The sequence below is a fragment of the Podarcis bocagei genome (assembly GCF_964188305.1).
Source record: "Podarcis bocagei genome assembly, chromosome: 10".
In the NCBI taxonomy this organism is placed as follows: Eukaryota; Metazoa; Chordata; class Lepidosauria; order Squamata; family Lacertidae; genus Podarcis; species Podarcis bocagei.
The window spans coordinates 22,896,151-22,914,828 of NC_138135.1; the positions used below are offsets into that span (position 1 = coordinate 22,896,151).

The 18,678-nt window shown below is 43.4% G+C and overlaps 1 protein-coding gene across 8 annotated transcripts in view; it reads left to right on the forward strand.

Moving 5' to 3' along the window:
* The window catches only part of FGD4 (FYVE, RhoGEF and PH domain containing 4), a 116,160-nt gene that overhangs the window by 35,542 nt on the left and 61,940 nt on the right, over nt 1–18,678 (forward strand). The window contains exon 1 of one of the 8 annotated variants that reach the window (XM_081212035.1): nt 5,469–5,676. The exons of 6 other annotated variants lie outside the window; for them this stretch is intronic. The gene's annotated coding sequence lies outside the window, so the exon portion shown is untranslated. Of the gene's footprint in view, nt 1–5,468; nt 5,677–18,678 lie in introns of those variants that run through there. One more of the 8 variants, XM_081212034.1, reaches the window with a different exon arrangement.

Sequence of the window (18,678 nt, forward strand, 5' to 3'; positions counted from 1 at the left end):
CTTAAGGGTGGAGAGATGGAGAGGAGCACATGAACTGGAGAACAGTTGTTCCATACATTTAAGAAGTTAAGAAATGCTATAAATTCACCAAAATGCGATGTCGGGAAGCTAGGTAGCAGCATCTGAACTTGATAAAGTCATCAAAAAGAAGAAGAAGAAGAAGAAGAAGAAGAAGAAGAAGAAGAAGAAGAAGAAGAAGAAGAAGAAAGAAAGAAAGAAAGAAAGAAAGAAAGAAAGAAAGAAAGAAAAAAGAACAGGCCATCAAAATCTCAGTAGAAGAAGCCCCAGACTTGAAACTCAGTAACGTCCATCATATTATATCTTTAGGCACCAGACAAAAAGATTTCTTTTCTCCCATGCCTTCGGCTGATTAAACAATCTATAGTCTTTTAAACTGTGAGTGGGGTGGGTGGATTATTGTTTTATTTGTTACTATGCTATACATTTTTTGTGTTTTTGTATTGTAAACTACCTGGTGATTCTTGGATGAAGGGCGCTATAGAAATGTAGCTTATTATTGTTATTACTGAGCAGTATGAGCCCTCCAGGTAACCTACTTGCTTGCTAAGACTCTGCCTTTGTTGATCCTTACCAAAAGCATGACAAATGTTTCTTAGGGGCTCTGCTTTGTATCTTTTAATATTTGTTCGCTCTATCTAGACCTACAGGACAAGGACAACCAGGAGTTACTCCTAGATCAGAGGTGGATCACCAGCCCAGTGAAAAGGAGGGGGGATGGAGAGATGCACGGGTAGGAGAAGAAGAAATGTATGGTGTGTGGAGGGGAAACAGGTGGGGAACTTTGTATGTGTGGTCTGTTTTGTATGTGCAATCTGTGAGAAGGTGGGAGAGTGTGACAGAGAGAGAACAGGTGAGAAAGCAATGTGAGTGTGTAAAAGATTGAGTGTGGTGCGTACCCAACTGCCCCAGAAAAACTGGGACATCCCGTTCTTTCCTGCGAGACAATGGCAGCCATTTTGGGCACCTTGCTCTTATGTGATTTGGGGCCAACATCTAACCCCTCAAAAAGTGTTTTCTTCAGGTCTGTGATCTCACGCGGCATGTCAAAACATGCTTTTTCGGGTCCACTATCTCGTGTAGGTCATGCGACTCTCACACAGGTGGAGACCCGGAAGATAGCGTTTCATATTTCGGCCACGTTGTGTTGGAGGGTATGGTGGTGTGGCCATCGTGTGGGGGGGGGGCACTGGGGAGTGTTATCAATATTGCAAGATTGTGCCCCATATGGCAGCTGTTTTATGGCTGGCACCCACAGCACTTGTCTCTGCTGGTCCAAAAAGGTTAGTGGCCCCCTGGTGTAGCTTGTAAGAGTCTTTGAAGGTTTGTCCTTCATCTGGGAGATCCAATATTGTCTTTGATTTAAGACTCTCTCTTATCTGCCCTCTTCCTTCATACTGGCCCCTAGTATGATGCTTCTGCTCTTACTGCTTTCTGTCATCAGCCCATGCATGTTGAGACAGACCTCAGAGGTTTCCTATTAGCTAGAGGCCTCAAGGAGCAAAACTGTATTCTCTAAAATCTCCATGTTGTTAATTCTTGAAGAACATGAGGTCCCTTCCTTTCTGGTGTGTGACTCTTCATCCACACCACCTATGCTATGAAGAATGAACATTTCCTTCTCAGCAGGTGGTTAGCGTGCATGGAAATTAATTCTGCAGATATTAAAATCTTGTTTTTAAAAGGATACCTCTAATTAAAGTTGAAGACAACTGTGGGTAGCTGTAGCTGTCAAAAAGGTAGCTGTAGCTGTCAAAAGTAGCTTGGCTTCAGTACACATGTGTCAGATTGAGATGTATTTCATGCAAAAGTCTATAAATATTTCCTTTGCTATCCATTCCTAGTAGGGGCCTATCAATGCTGTTTGTTTGAGGATTTGTATAACTTGCATCTAGAACAGTAATAAACATAGTGCTTGTTCAAGATAAATATATGTGAGTCCTATTAACTTCCTGGAACAGAGATCTCTTGCTTCCTATGGCAAATATATTCTTCAGCAGGAAAGGAGCAGTGCTTGAAAGCGGTGTTTTCTGATCAGTCTGACAAGCTTGGTGTCTTAATGGGGCTTATTAATAACAGAAGGCTCTTAGTGGCCAATTAATTCAGTGTTGCTGGAGTACTCTGTGCAGTTCACTAGTTAGTATTAAGTAGCTTAGGTCTAGAAAGGGTTTGTAGCTTTTCATTTCATCTGGGGAGAATTAAAGGAGTAAGGGCCTTTTCAGTATTTTAAGATCGACACTAAAAACCAGTAGAATTCGTTCCATTTTTGTTTGTTAAAAACAACTTACAATAACAGAAGCAAGGTGGGTCCTAAAAATGTGCATTTCAGTTGTTAAAAGCCAGAGTCAAGAGGTGTATCTTCAGCTTTCATCAAAAGCTGAAGGTGCCTGGTGTATAATGAAGGTGCCTGGTGCATCTGTGCATCTCTGTGGGGAGGAAGTTCCACAACTTAGGGGCTGCCACAGTGAATGCCCTCTCCCAGGCTGAGTCTCTAATATTTCTTTCCTGGGCAAAGTGGTTGACAGGGCAGTGGCCAGCCAGCTGCAGGTTTGCCTGGAGAAAGCATTCTAGATCCATTCCAGTCTGGTTTCAGACCTGATTTTGACATTGAAACAGCCTTGGTTTCCCTGATTGATGACCTCTATTGGGAGAGAGACAGGGAGGATGGAACCCTGTTGGTTCTCCTTGACCTCTCATCAGTTTTTGACACCATGGACCATGCACCAACTACCTTAAAGAGTGTGTTCCCTAGTATGAACCATCTCAGAAGCTATGATCAGCAGCTGAGGCCTTGTAAGTGGTGCCACCACCAGGGTTTGCTTGGTTGGCACTGACTCATGGTAGGGCCTTTTCAGTGATGGTTCCCTGGTTATGGAATGCCCTCCTAGTGAGGTGTGCCTGTGTCTATCATTATTCACTTTTAGGAGGAATTTGAAAACAATCGGGGGGAAGCAAAGCAATGCAGGCTTTCTGCTATCTCCACTTTTCGTGAGTGTGGGTACTGTCTGAGCTCCCTTTCTTATGCTGTGCTTTGCTGTATAGGAGATATGACAAGGCCCAGCCCATGTGGAGGAATCCATGTTGCAACTCATGGCAATCATTGGCAACCATTGCTGCAAATAAGGAGTAGTGCAAATTTGCCCGGATAGCTTCCACTAGGGAAGGGGCTGCAACCAGCTGGCCTGTGCGCCAGTTCTAGGTTGTGTAGACTTGTTCTTGACTGCCCATCAGCAGAGGCGTTCTTTCCCATAGGGCTTAGTGGCTTGTTGCGCCAGGGCGCCGGCCTCTCAGGGGTGCCCCAGTGAGTGGGGGAGCTGCACGGCTTTGCTGGCGGCCTCCCCAGCTGCGCCCCGCCAACCATCTTTCCTTCCTACCCTCCTCGGGCCGCCCCCCTCTGCGGGCAGGTGAATTGGTGCTGCTGCTGCTTGTTCTGCTCCCACAAGCGCTCTGTGGCAACAGCGTGGGCTGCAACAGATGAGGAGCCACTCCTTGACTCTGAGGCGTTGGCCGAGGATGGGCCGCTGCCTTCTCTCCCTTGGCCGCATGAATCCCCTCAGCCGCCGCCCACCTAGCTACTGTCATCTGAGGGAGCGGCTCCCGAGGGGTCTGTTAAGTTGTGGGTGAACATATCAGACGACACAGCGATTCTTCAAACAGCTATTGTTTATTCACAGGCCAGAACAGAACTGAAGGGTTCAGCCAGCCTGCTTATATAGAGCTCCAGTACAACGTAACTTAACAACTTTCTGTAACTATCCAATCACTGAACGTCACTTTCGACTATCTACAGTATCCCCCTGCTGGTCCAGGGTGAAAACTTCAGTACATAACAGAGTCTCCTCTGCGTCACTGGTGCCCGCCGCCCCACCACCACCACGCGGCACAGGTGGCGGTGTGGCAATCGCCTCATGCTCCTTGGGCCGCTGGGCAGCAGCGAGAGCGCCGGCAGCAGGTTGTCGTTGTCAGGCAGTGGAGAAGGGGTAGGTGCCCTGGAACCTCGCAAGCGAGGTGGTCCGCAAGTTGGACCTTGAGTTCTAAATTCTGGGAAAGGGAGGGGGCGCCGGAGGGATCTTTGCACCATGGCGCCAGAAGTGCTTAAGACGGCCCTGCCCATCACTTGATGTATTTGCCAGCCACAGCAGTATTGTGTCTATGGAACAGAAGGAGCAAGAGGCTATATTTATGCACAGTCAAAAAGGAATGTATGGTCAACCTGCTCTTTTTGATATGTAGCAGCAACCATTATTAGCATCTCTGGATGTGTTACCATTAGAAAGCTTCATTTTTTCCTCTTCAGGCAAGATTGTAAAAATAATGTTTTCCCATCTGCTATCCCTCAAGGTAATGACATTGGGGATTTTGCTAAGCATGCTTCAGTGAGCTATTATGCTGCATTATTATAAGATATACTTGTGGTATAAGATGAGTTGCTGCAGGCATAGCAGTGATCCACAGTGGCTTTTCAGAACATCCCCTCTTGCCCAAAGTCTAAATATATGCAACAGAGATAACTTTTGGCTGCTCAGTCAGCTCTAGGCTTGGTGGATACTGAGGCAGATGAATCCAGCAGAAGCACTAAGGCCAAATGCAATATCATTGCTTAATAAATTCATATATTAGAATATCGCAGCATTCCTTGGTAAGGCCACTTGAAAATACAGAAAACAACAGCATGCAACAAAGGCTGCCAAGTAGTATAAACCACTTTTTCTAGCAAATCAATATGGAAGCAATCTTTGTTGTACATCTTTTCATTAACACACTTGAGGAGTCAGTGTTTTGTTTATTCCTATATTTGTTGCTACAGGACACTAATAGATATTTTAACGCTACATTAGGAACCTGTTTTTTTTGTTTTCCTGTGGTGATCAATCATAGCCTTTTTTGCTTTGGCTTATGACGTATAAATTGCATGCATTGCAATAACATTAATTAATTGAAAAGTAAGGTTGAATGAGCACACTTCCACACCATCTGGAAACCTCTAACCTAAATAATAAATCCTGGAGTAAGATAGTAAATACATGTAAGCAGTTGGAAGCTCACTTTTAGATAGGCTTTGGTATGTACTTTGCATTATTTTAATTCTAATCTGATTTTAATTGGACTTCTGTATATGCTTGCCCTTTGTTGTTAACTGCCTCAAGCCCTTGCGGTGGGGTAGGCAAGCAATTTAAAATAAATGAAATGATTGCTCTGTTGGAACACGAAGTCTGCCCGGGGTGAACATATCATCAAGGTTAAACCCGGTTTTGTTTATGCTGCAGTGTTGTTTGACATGGCAAAGCACCTGCTAGCCTTGCCCAATATGTGCTAAACGCTGTATGGTCCCATCGTTGGGGATTTGCAAAGCTGAAGCACAAAGAGTGATTGTTACCAAATAAGCTGTAGTCACACAGTTCTACCAATAGCCTTAGGAGGGTTGGTTACCATGGAATCCACCATCTGTTCGCTCCCCACTGGAATGTGATTATCCTTGCTGTGTTGGGAACTGGGAAAAGCAGGGGAGTGTGTGCTGCCTGCAATTATCTGCAATGGAGTGTGTTAATGGAAGGCTTGGATTAGTGTGCCGGAGAACGACACAAGAAGAGATGCTTAAAAAAAAATCGAAAGCATAAGCGATTTCTCACCAAGAGAAGCGAATTCAGTTCATAAAAGGTAAGCACTAAATGCACGGTGCTATTGTTTCATTGATGCCAATGTGGCTTATGATATTGATATTTATCAATGAGCTCTTATTGTCAGCCATTCTTTCTATAGATGCTGATCAGCAAGAGGGTGTGTGTGTGTGTGTGTGTGTGTGTGTGTGTGTGTTTGTTTCTGTATGGCGGAGCAAGAAAATGGGGGAGGGGGCAAGGCTCTATTGTCTTATTTTTCAGTGGCTTTATTTTATGGCTTTATTTTTTTTAAAGGAGAAAGTCTTAACAGACCTCGCTTGAATTTGCTTTTAGATACTGTTACCCCATGTACATTACATTGCATTTCTGCAATAGCATTCTGAGGGACACGGTAGATAGGCATGCTGCGTTTCACTGAATAATGATATCAACATGATTGCTATTTAAAGATCTATGTCTTTTAGGTGTCTGCTAATTTCTATGGTACTGTTATGGAACAGAATAGATAATGTGGTTTTGGTGTGAGGTATTTGTGCAGATGATGCAGGAAATAGCAATGACTGGACAGGAGGGAGGCTCATTTCTCTTCAAACATCATGGACTCGCCCCATTAGACATTATTGTCTAGAGACTTTTTTGAACAAGTTTTCAGGGGGTGTGTGCATGTAGGAAACAATGCGCTGTGTTTTAGTAAAAGCAAAAACTGGGGCAACACGGGAAGGTGTCATTCATTTCCTAATGCCTTTTTAAGAAAAATGATATGGTTGGTGATGGTTTTTATTACAATTATTTTTGGGTGTGTGGTTTATGTCAAATGCATGGTTAATGTTTTTGTGTACAAATAAGATATAGTCTTTGATTGAACAATGGTACAAGCATTATTGTAACAAAAAAATACTAAGAGCAGCGTTGCCTGTGTTAGGGTACCTGAACCCCTCTATCACTTTGGAGCTCATATGCTACAAATATCCATGGACTACAATATTTATTTTATATGTGAAGATGTAACCTTTTAATTAAGCTCTGCCTGTCTTTTAATTCAACCAATACATCTGTCTGTTCGTGTGCTTCACATGTTAGTAGGTCAGTGTCTGGGAGGAACAAGAAAATGGTTCATGAATCACCAGGCTGGGAAGCAGAAATGGGGGAGGTATCAGATGTTTCATCGTTAGATTTTTGTTTCATTTGCTAAAAAAGAGTATCTGCATTTCACAGTGGCAGCAAATCCTAGTCTTGTATGAAAGTGATGTGAGCCTGACTTACTTTAGAGACAATCTGAGACAAACCCCTTTCAATCTGTGGGTAGTCAAGGGTGGCCTTTTTCATAAAGCTCTCTGAGTAACAGCCACAGAAATCCTTCCCCAGAGAGGCTCAGCAGAGCCCAAGCTCAGGGGCAACACACAACATCTTCTAAGGCAGTGAATACGTATGAGCAGGAGTTCTGAGTTTAGTTCTCATGGGATACGTTGGTTTTTAAGGTGCATTGCATTATATTTCACATTTTTATATGCAGCATTTTCTACTGAAATTGGGCCTCCCTCATTGCTGTGACCTCATGATGCGCTTCCTTAAATTTCTGTCTGTTCCCAAATGCAGCAGGAGCTTTCCTGATATGACTTGTGATCTTTGCTTCTCCCATCCAAACACCCATCACCATCTAATGGTCTATTGCTTTCTCAAAAGACTCTCACCTTCCTCCCTTGTCCATTCTATGCTTGAAACTGCCTCCAAGAACACCTGTGTGGCACCACTTCTTTCAGATTCTTAGCCCAGCTCACTTTTTCCATGAAACCTTTGCCACCAGCTCCTATATTCCCATATAACTTGACCTATAATTAATCTGAAGCACTGAACTGAAACAATCACATACTGCTTTCATGTTACTTTATCACCTCTGCTGTTTCTCCTGTGTTGAGTTTTTGACAGTAACCTCCTTAGGCCTGGGACCTGGCCTGTGGTTTTCTACAGAGCAACTGTGCACGTTGATAGGGCTATATTAAACAAATAATTCAATATGCTAGAAGTTATGGGTTTATGTAGTGGTATATGACACACAAATGCATGTTGACTCAGAAGTAAATCCCTCAGTTACTCAGAAGTAAGCTGGAGAAGAGTTGTGGCTCAGTGGCAGAGTATCTGCTTTGCACACGGAAGACCCCAGGTTCAGTCCCTGTTATCTTCTGGTAGTGCTGGGCCCTGGGAAAGACTCTCTGGCCTGAAACCCTGAAGATGTTCTGTTCTGTGATAGCGTGTTGATTTCACATGTGATTGGTACCTAGCTAATTTGATTCTGGCATTTGTTTTTATGAAACTCTACCTGTACTGCCACATCTGCGGGGTTGTACACAAGGCAGCTGTAATTTGTACACTTGTGGTAGTCCCTTTTCTTGGTACCACTGTTACACAGATTGTAGTGATTGTGGTACAGAACCCATATGGAGATGCCCGTGCCCATTTAATGTAGGCTTTTCCTAGCTGATAACTTGGATGAATGATCTGCTTGCTCCAAATATTCTCATGCTGAGCATCCAGCAAGAAACATGAGCCTAGGATGAGCAGGAATTAATGCTATGCCATCACTTTAAAAATCCACTTGTTAAAAAGAAAAAGTCCTGGAGGTCTAACCTGTGTAGCTCAAAAGTCTGTATGCTGCATTCTGAAATGCAGTTGGTCCTAAGTTTTGTATTTTTCTAGCTTGATGAACTTTGTTCTAATGGAACTTATTTTCCAAGTGGTAATGTTTATACTTGTGTGATAGGTGGCCCAGCTGGTTGCTGTTTACCCTGATCATAGCCTTTACATGTGCCATTCAGGCGACTCACTTTAGGAAATTCATCTTTCCCTCTGGCGATTCGGAACAAGAGTCTTTATTAATGCTGTTCTACAAGGTTACAAAAGACGTCAAAAATGAATCCTGATTTTCTTTCTATAGAAGCAGAAGCACTGTCCTATTTCTTTTGTCATATCAGACATGTGGATACACAACATAACATGCTTAATGTGTGTTTCTGCTCTCATATGGAAGGAGTAGTTGGTTGAAAGGAAGTCTGACATCGAGTAATTGAGTTTGACTAAATTCATAGAGTCAAAATGAATGGCAAATAAAACTGACCCAATTGTTTCCCAGAAACAGAGAAGGCTTTCTGCTTTTCCCTTTGACACATTATTCTGGAATGCTGTTGGGCATGACTTAGATTCATCTACTGCATTCAGGCTCTTGCCCTGCAGAATTTAATTTTTTTGTTACATTTTCAAGGTTTTAATTTAAAACATATTGCTAAAAGCTTGTGGGATTTTGTTTTCAAAGGAGTCTCTCTGACTCAAGGTTAAAGCTATTAGTCAGTTTGAAAAGGCATGACTTGAAGAAAGAAAGAAAGAAAGAAAGAAAGAAAGAAAGAAAGAAAGAAAGAAAGAAAGAAGACATGGGCCCTGCTTACAAACCATGCCTTCAACTTCTGAGCAGTGAGGGAGTGAGAACAGCATTCCATGTTGGAGGGGAAATGAGCTGACATGGTTTTTGCCATTTCTGGGCAAATCACTGAGATATAATATGATCTGTACTTTTGCAAGCTAAGGTAAAATTCTGATGTTTCTCCCCTTTTCTTCAATTCCTCGCAAATTGGGAATTGTGGTGACTTAGCACTAGTAGAAAGTGCTTACATTCAAGTTGGGGCAATGTGTTTTGCCTGCCCAAAACTTGTTCTCGTTCATGTACTTTCCACCTACTGCAGTGCCACCATTAGATGCATCCTATTTTCTTTTAGAAGTGTGAAAATGGTAAGATGATATTTTGCACAATCAGTGGCTAAACCAGGAAAAACCCCAATAAAATTGCCTGCAAAATGGTGAAGGAATCAGTTTTTCAGGGAGGTGTAATTTCCTATTTCTGTGTGTAGTTTTAAGGTGCCTCTCAAGCAGAGGGACCAATGGTTTGACTCTGTATAAGGCAGCCTCCAATGTTCTGTAAAAGACTGCTTGTCTACTGCAGAGCTTCCTCTGTAATGCACAATTGAGGTAGGGACTACAGTATTCACACACTTGACCCAGAACATGATCCAAAATATTCAGGGAATTCATGCCACATGCAAAAAAGTTCCTTGGCACACAAGCTAATGTGGAAAAGGTTCCTAAAGGCAGAAATCTAGTGCTCCGCAGTTCTGTGTACAGTCATACCTTGGATCCCAAACACCTTGTGAGTTGAATGTTTTGGCTCCCGAATGCCGCAAACTCAGCATTGAGTGTTCCGGTTTGCAAGCTTTCTTTGGAATCTGACGTGGCTTCCATGGCTTCCGATTGGCTGCAGGAATTTCCTGCAGCCAATCAGAAGCCGCACCTTGGTTTCTGAACGCTTTGGAAGTTGACTGGACCTCTGGAACGGATTCCGTTCAACTTCTGAGGTACCACTGTACCTTGATATTGTATACACTTGAGTTTTCTTTGTTAGCTTAAGTTTTCTAGAGCTGCTTTGTTCCTGGGCAAATCAGTTCACACCCAGCTTTAGAAATAAGCACTGCATATTTCTGTTTGTGGGGAAATTCAACCAATCCAGCAAAGTGATATATTAGTTGCTTCTGATTTCTTCACAGCTAGTTGTTTCAGTTATATTCTGCTGTTAGCCAGGATTTTGCTTTTTTGATCAACATTTGATCAACATTCTTCACGCTTTTTATGATGGAGGACCGCTGTAGCCACCCCAACGACGTTCTCAAGATGGAGGGGGAGGGAACAGCTGCAGTCGCCTGCGGTTCCTGCGCAATGTTTGCCATCTTGCCAAAGGTTGCAGGCAGCTTTACCTGCAGCAATTGCATGTTGATTGCCCTCTTAAAAGACAAAGTCCAGCAACTGGAGGAACGTGTAGCTACGCTCCAAAGAATTAGAGATCTGGAGCTCTTCTTGGAAGCAACAGAGCACACCGTCTCCACCAAGGAGGAGACAGGGGACTCCCCTGAGAAGGAGGCTAGTTCATCAACACAGGAGCCAGATATATGGAGAAAAGTGACTCAAAGAAGTAGGAGGCCCAGGGTTCGTTCTGATAGTTTAGAAATACACAAATCGCTTTGAGGTCCTCTCCCCTAGCATGGAAGACGAAGAGCAGACTCCATTTGAGGATCTCTCCCTCATTTCAGTCGATCAGGTATATGAAGACGAGCAGCAAAGTCAGTCCTCAGGGAATGTGCAGGCGACCTTGTAACGGACAGCTCATGGAAGAACCCCGACCAAACCTAAGAGGAGGCGTGTAGTGGTGATAGGGGATTCCCTACTGAGGGGATCTGTGGGCCTGACAAGATGTCTCGGGAAGTGTGCTGTCTCCCCGGGGCTAAGATCCAAGATGTAACTGAACGAGTGCAAGGAATCATAAAACCCACTGACAAATACCCCTTCCTCTTGGTTCATGTGGGAACCAATGACACTGCAAGCAATAGCCTCCAGAAGATCAAAAGAGACTACAAGGCTCTGGGCAGGAAATTGAAGCAATTAAATGCACAAATTGCCATCTCATCTGTCCTCCCAGTTGAACGACGTGGCCCAGGGAGAGAGGGAAAAATAGTGGAAGTGAACAGCTGGCTTCGCAAATGGTGTAAACAGGAACGGTTTGGATTCTTAGATCATGGACTGCAGTTTCTTGAAGATGGACTTCTGGCAAGCGATGGGCTGCACCTCACAACGGTTGGGAGAAATGTTTTTGCGAAAAATCTCAGAAACCTCATCAGGAGGGCTTTAAACTGACTAATGTGGGGGAGGGAGACAGTGCTCCTGAAGGTAGGAGTCTATCAATTGATGAAGATGATCATCCAAATGTCATAGACCAAATGGAGCAAACAGCACGCAGACCTAGTGGTGGGAGGAAAAAATCCTTAAATAAGAGACATGGGGGAATGATTAATGGACTTCAATGTCTGTACACTAATGCGCAAAGCATGGGAAATAAACAAGATGAGCTTGAGCTCTTGGTACAGCAAACTAAATATGACATAATAGGCATCACTGAAACCTGGTGGGATAAGTCCCACGATTGGAATGTAATAATGGGGGGATACAATCTATTTCGGAGAAACAGACCAGACAAGAAAGGAGGAGGAGTGGCGTTATATGTCAGGGATGTGTATACCTGTGAAGAGATCCAAGATTTAGAACCTCAAAGCCAAAGTGAGAGCATTTGGGTCAAAATTAAGGGAGAGAAGAATAACAGAGCCCTCATTGTGGGAGTTTACTATAGATCCCAAAGCCAAACGGAGGACATAGATGATGCCTTCCTGGAACAGATGGCCAAGCATGCAAAAGGAAGGGAGATAGTAGTAATGGGGGACTTCAATTACCCGGATATTTGTTGGATGTCAAACTCAGCCAAGAGCATAAGGTCAAACAGATTCCTCACTGGCCTTGCAGACAACTTCATTGTCCAGAAAGTGGGAGAAGCAACAAGAGGAACAGCCATTTTAGATCTGGTCCTAACCAATATTGATGAGCTGGTTAGTGGGGTAGAAGTGGAAGGATCATTAGGCGCGAGTGATCATGCTCTTCTGAAGTTTACTATACAGCGGAAAGGAGCAGCCAAGCATACTAGGACTCAATTTCTTGACTTTAAGAAAGCCGACTTCATAAAACTTAGGGAAGTGCTGGGTGAGATCCCATGGACTGTAATACTAAAAGGAAAGGGAGTTCATGATGGCTGGGAGTTTGTTAAGAGGGAGATAGTAAAAGCACAACGTCAGGCAATACCAATGAGACGGAAACATGGAAGGTGCCTAAAGATGCCAGGGTGGCTATCTAAAGAACTTTTAACTGAGTTAAGATTAAAAAAGAATGTGTACAAAAAATGGAAAAGGGGGGAAACCACCAAAGAGGAATTCAAACAAATAGCCAGCACGTGTAGACATAAAGTCAGAAAAGTTAAAGCACAGAATGAACTCAGGCTTGCTAGAGAGGTTAAAAGCAACAAAAAAGGCTTTTATGGGTATGTTCGTAGCAAAAGGAAGAACAAAGAAACAGTGGGGTCACTCAGAGGAGAAGATGGTGAAATGCAAACAGGGGACACAGAAAGGGCTGAACTCCTCAATGCCTTCTTTGCCTCAGTCTTCTCCGATAAAGAAAACAATGCCCAACCTGAAGAATTTGGAGCAAATGATTCAGCAAAGGAAACACAGCCCAGAATAACTAAGGAGATAGTACAAGAATATTTGGCTAGTTTAGATGTATTCAAGTCTCCAGGGCCAGATGAACTGCATCCAAGAGTATTAAAAGAACTGGCAGATGTGCTCTCAGAACCACTGGCAGTCATCTTTGAGAATTCCTGGAGAACAGGCGAAGTCCCGGCAGACTGGAGGAGGGCAAATGTTGTCCCTATTTTCAAAAAGGGGAAAAGAGAGGACCCAAATAATTACCGCCCAGTCAGTCTGACATCAATAGCAGGGAAGATTCTGGAGCAGATCATTAAGCAAACAGTTTGTGAGCACCTAGAAAGGAATGCTGTGATACCAATAGTCAGCATGGATTTCTGAAAAATAAGTCATGTCAGACTAACCTGATCTCGTTTTTTGACAGAATTACAAGCCTGGTAGATGAAGGGAACTCAGTGGATATAGCCTACCTTGATTTCAGTAAGGCATTTGACAAGGTGCCCCATGATATTCTTGTAAAGAAGCTGGTAAAATGCGGTCTTGACTATGCTACCACTCAGTGGATTTGTAACTGGCTGACTGACCGAACCCAAAGGGTGCTCATCAATGGTTCCTCTTCATCCTGGAGAAGAGTGACTAGTGGGGTGCCACAGGGTTCTGTCTTGGGCCCAGTCTTATTCAACATCTTTATCAACGACTTGGATGATGGACTCAAGGGCATCCTGATCAAATTTGCAGATGACACCAAACTGGGAGGGGTGGCTAACACCCCAGAGGACAGGATCACACTTCAAAACGACCTTGACAGATTAGAAAACTGGGCCAAAACAAACAAGATGAATTTTAACAGGGAGAAATGTAAAGTATTTCACTTGGGCAAAAAAAATGAGAGGCACAAATACAAGATGGGTGACACCTGGCTTGAGAGCAGTACATGTGAAAAGGATCTAGGAGTCTTGGTTGACCACAAACTTGACATGAGCCAACAGTGTGACGCGGCAGCTAAAAAAGCCAATGCAATTCTGGGCCTCATCAATAGGAGTATAGCATCTAGATCAAGGGAAGTAATAGTGCCACTGTATTCTGCTCTGGTCAGACCTCACCTGGAGTACTGTGTCCAGTTCTGGGCACCACAATTCAAGAAGGACACTGACAAACTGGAACGTGTCCAGAGGAGGGCAACCAAAATGGTCAAAGGCCTGGAAACGATGCCTTATGAGGAACGGCTAAGGGAGCTGGGCATGTTTAGCCTGGAGAAGAGGAGGTTAAGGGGTGATATGATAGCCATGTTCAAATATATAAAAGGATGTCACATAGATGAGGGAGAAAGGTTGTTTTCTGCTGCTCCAGAGAAGCGGACACGGAGCAATGGAGTCAAACTACAAGAAAGAAGATTCCACCTAAACATTAGGAAGAACTTCCTGACAGTAAGAGCTGTTCGACAGTGGAATTTGCTGCCAAGGAGTGTGGTGGAGTCTCCTACTTTGGAGGTCTTTAAGCAGAGGCTTGACAACTTGAGAGCCAGTGTGGTGTAGTGGTTAAGAGCGGTAGTCTCGTAATCTGGTGAACCAGGTTCGATTCCCCGCTCCTCCACATGCAGCTGCTGGGTGACCTTGGGCCAGTCACATTTCTCTGAAGTCTCTCAGCCCCACTCACCTCACAGAGTGTTTGTTGTGGGGGAGGAAGGGAAAGGAGAATGTTAGCCGCTTTGAGACTCCTGAAGGGGAGTGAAAGGCGGGATATCAAATCCAAACCATATGTCAGGAGTGCTCTGATGGTGTTTCCTGCTTGGCAGGGGGTTGGACTCGATGGCCCTTGTGGTCTCTTCCAACTCTATGATTCTATGATTCTATAATCACACATGACAGGATGAAGCTGCTGTTCACTCTGTGTTCCTTTTAAAAATAAATATGGTCAGATTGTAAAAACTGAATTTCTTTCTTCTTCCTTTTGTCTTTGGCAATAAAATGTAACTATGCAACTAAGAATGAATTCGGCTTGGACCAGCTCCAGGTTTATGTGGACCCCGAATCAAGGCACAACAATCCTGAACTGGCCGTGTCCACATTCCCTTCCTGGTTTCAGTGGACCATTCAGCTATATTCACTCAAAAAGCCTTTGCTTCCACAAAGTCAAAGCACAGACAATCAAAGCAAGTTGTGCAGCATTCAGTGAAATAGGAGTAAGCAGGAAAGTGGTATTTCTCATCCTCCCTGTAATGAAAGTGGGGTGAGGAAGTCTGATATGGATGCAGGCTTCTTATCCCCCTCAGAATGACTACCTCAATTAAGATGGGAATATATGGGGGGGGGGGAATCCTTCCATTGGTCATTATTAAAGCCACAGTTTAATAGCCTGGATTAAATAAATAATCATTGGTCATATTTTCTTTACCAATTAATACCTGCGTTTTCAGTTTAGGTTTAGATTTTTAAAAGGATCCTCCCCCATGTTGGAAGCTGCTAATCTTGTCTGCCTGGATGCAGCTGGCTGTTACTAACAAAAAAATCAATGTTCTGTCCTCTAGAGTGCATCAAGTGACCTCTTCTGCTTGTTTCCTGTGCTGTGTCTTTAGTTTTTGTGTGTGCAATAAGAGTCTGTTTCATATTTCACAAAACAGGCCATGCTTCCACATGGTGCTAACAGAAAATATAATGTAATGACCTTAGAATCCTAGCTGGAAGGGCTGTGTGAGCCTCGTTTGCCATGCTAAGATAGGAATGTATTGTATCTGAAGGATGCTTCATATATTATGCCTCATATGGAGATCCATCCCACCCCCCAAGAAGGAAATTCTGCAGCACTTTTAGGAAGTGTTTCATTACTGAATTCTATAGGCTTTTCTTCCTATTGAATCTAAACATATATTGCATATTATCCCGTCCATGGATTTTCAGCGTTTCCAGGGAGTTGGGCAAAAAAAATGCACTCTCAACATTGGTTTAACTTTTGGGATGGGTGAAATCAAAGCTTTGAGTTGGGTAGGCTAACTATGAGGTGGCTTGGTTAACATCTGGTCAGCATCCCAGTGGCATTCCCTTTGAAAGTTGAGACAGGGGAACAGTGCTACATCATGACGTAGAATTCTTAGGACTATCCTTGTTAGCCATCTGTCCCTCACTTCGCAGCACATGCAGAAACCACCTTCTTGATCATTGGACCTACTATTGGTCTTGTCTGCTCAATCCGCCAGAGCCTGCCTTCTCATGAAGGGGAAGTCCCTATTTCACTGAGGGTTTAAGACTCATCGGCTACCCTCAACTGGTTTTGCCAGCTAGTCGAAGCCATTTTGCAGGTTGTGGCTGCTGTCGCAAGCTGACAGCTTCTAGGAGCCACAGGTGAGAGCTGAGTGGGGACCAAAGCCATTACCAACCTAGCAGATACTACATTGGTGAAGGTTGTACTACATCAGGATATAGCCATGGTTCCTATGGGGCATTCTGTCCCAAATGAACACAGGTAGGCTGCTGAGGGCAGCTAACCTACCACCTGAAGCAGTGACAATTTGTTCCCTTTGGTAAAATGCCTTTGCCACCTCCTCCTTAAAATGTTAAGGCTACCTGCATCTGCAAACTCTTCTGTTTCCCTTCCCACTTTATGGGGGACAGAAAGGTCCCACAAATGGATACGTGTGTGTGTGTAATATTCAACATGGCTTGACTTTAAACCTGTAGCTTATTCTAACCTTTTATGTGAAAGCTATTATCTGCATATTGATCTGTTTTTCATGTCACTTGTCCAGATGATTTAATTCTATAATATGTGAGAACATGTTCACAGCAGTCAGATGCCAGTTTTTTGTTGTTGCTGGGGAAATGCAATGCTGCATCAGAATCTAACATTTCATTTGAACACGTTGGCCCAGGGCATGATGAAGGTGACCTCTCCCTACTTGTTGTCTCCAACAACTGGAAATGATATTTTTACCTCTATCTATTTCAAGTTATATTTTATTTATTATAGCTAACAAGTGGTTAGTGGAACAAAATATTGCAATCTGGACGGCTCTTGTTCAGTGTTCCAGCCCAACCGTGTTATCTTTAAGGATATTGCATTCCTTCCACTTAGCATTCTCAATCCTCATTAGGCTATGTTGGAGTTTCTCCTCGCCCTTAGGATTTTTAACTTACGGAATCATTTTGTCTATGTACAGATATACACAAGGAGAACTGAGTTCACATTCACTGTTACAAACTATAGGATAGCTCATTACCAATACATTCTGAATTTGTCTAGTCATCATATTTTGTATCAATTGCATACATTACTTACATGTAGCGTGAAGCAATATTTCCTTTTGTTTGACCTGAACCTAATCACAGTGTTTCTCTTTCTGTTGTTCATAATATAAACCCAGCCTCCATCAAAATTGGCTGAAAAACAGGAAAGGAATCAACAGACAGTTTTCATAATGGAGGGAAGTAAATAGTGGGGTCCCTCAAGCTATCTGCATGTGGACCATTGCCGTACAACTTGTTCATAAATTTACTAGTGTCAGGGGCAAGGTAACCCAGGTTGCAGATGACCTGAAAATAGTGTGCCGTCCCATACAGATTGTGAAGAGTTCCAAAATTATATTGCCAAAGTACATGATTAGGTGATGGGGTTTATGGATGAGGCTGTTTGTCCACTTGCCATTTGAAAAGCAGCCAGACTCAAATGGTTTGGAAATGTAAAAGCTCTTTAATGACAGTCAAGGAAAGATGGGGTACAAGTGGTATTGTCTTGGGGTTGCCCTGAGAGGGAGTGATGTCCACTGAGAGGGATGATGTCTACTGGTGGGATGTTTCATTTTAGTATCTAGTGTTCTTGCTCAGCTGTTCTCCTTTAACAGAATTGGGGAGAACAAAGGGAAGAAATATCAAGTTATGGCTTTACCTTATCTTATGACTTCAAATGCAAGCTCTTTCAGCTTTACTTGTCTTTTAGGAGGGACCTAGGAGTGCTAAGACCTCCTAGCAATAATGGTACGAGAGGTGCCACTGATTTTTCTGATGGTGGGCCTGAACGGGCCTGTCAGCTGTGGGTTCACCATTTAGAAGTGCTAAGGATGGGGGGGGGGTTTCATCTCTGGCCCTGCAGATGTCATTGGATGCCAACTCCCATCAGCCCCAGCCAGCATGACCAGTTGCTGCAAATTATGTGAGTTGTATTCCAGAAACACCTGGTGTGCCACAGGATAACCACCTGTTTTTCATATATGACCTTTGATGGCCATTGAGCCACCATGAATTGCCTTTGAATTGTTTCACTGTCAGATTATTTTCTGTTTAATCTTGAAGACAATATCCTCTGCTTTTATCCAAAGGTTTTTTGCTTTGCCTCTGTCACAACCCTTGATCATATATTTTGATTGTGACCCTGAGGGGCATCGATAACTTGTAAGCTGCTTTGGGATCCTTGTTCGGCTGAAGAGTAGGACAGAAATGTTTTAAATAAATAACAAATTTTGAGATTGATGGGAATTCAAGGAACTCTTTTGAGATAGACTTTTTATGCGAGGGGCATTTCATACAGTACAGAGACTTTTCTTGGCAAGCTGCCGATACGTTCCATGACAGGCTGGTGTTCCTCTTTCAGACGCATTGTGGCGGGAAGTTGGTATCTAGTTTGGACAGAGGCTTCTTTATCTTGGAAACTACTACAACATACATACAACATAAAAGTTTGAAAATTGTGGTCACAATGAGGCCTTCCCTATTCCTAGTGGGAGCCAGAAGATTTATCCAGGCCATCTGATAATAGAAGCCACTATTCCTACATGGCCCTTGCGAACAATGCTTTGCTGCTACTTACAGAAAGCCCTTTTTGTTTTGATCCGGAATAGAGCCGTTGCATATCTCACAAGTCTGTTTTCCCTACAGACTGACCGCTTGTATGAAATAAGCATTGCTTTGCCCTCATTTGGTCTGAAAATGCTGGAG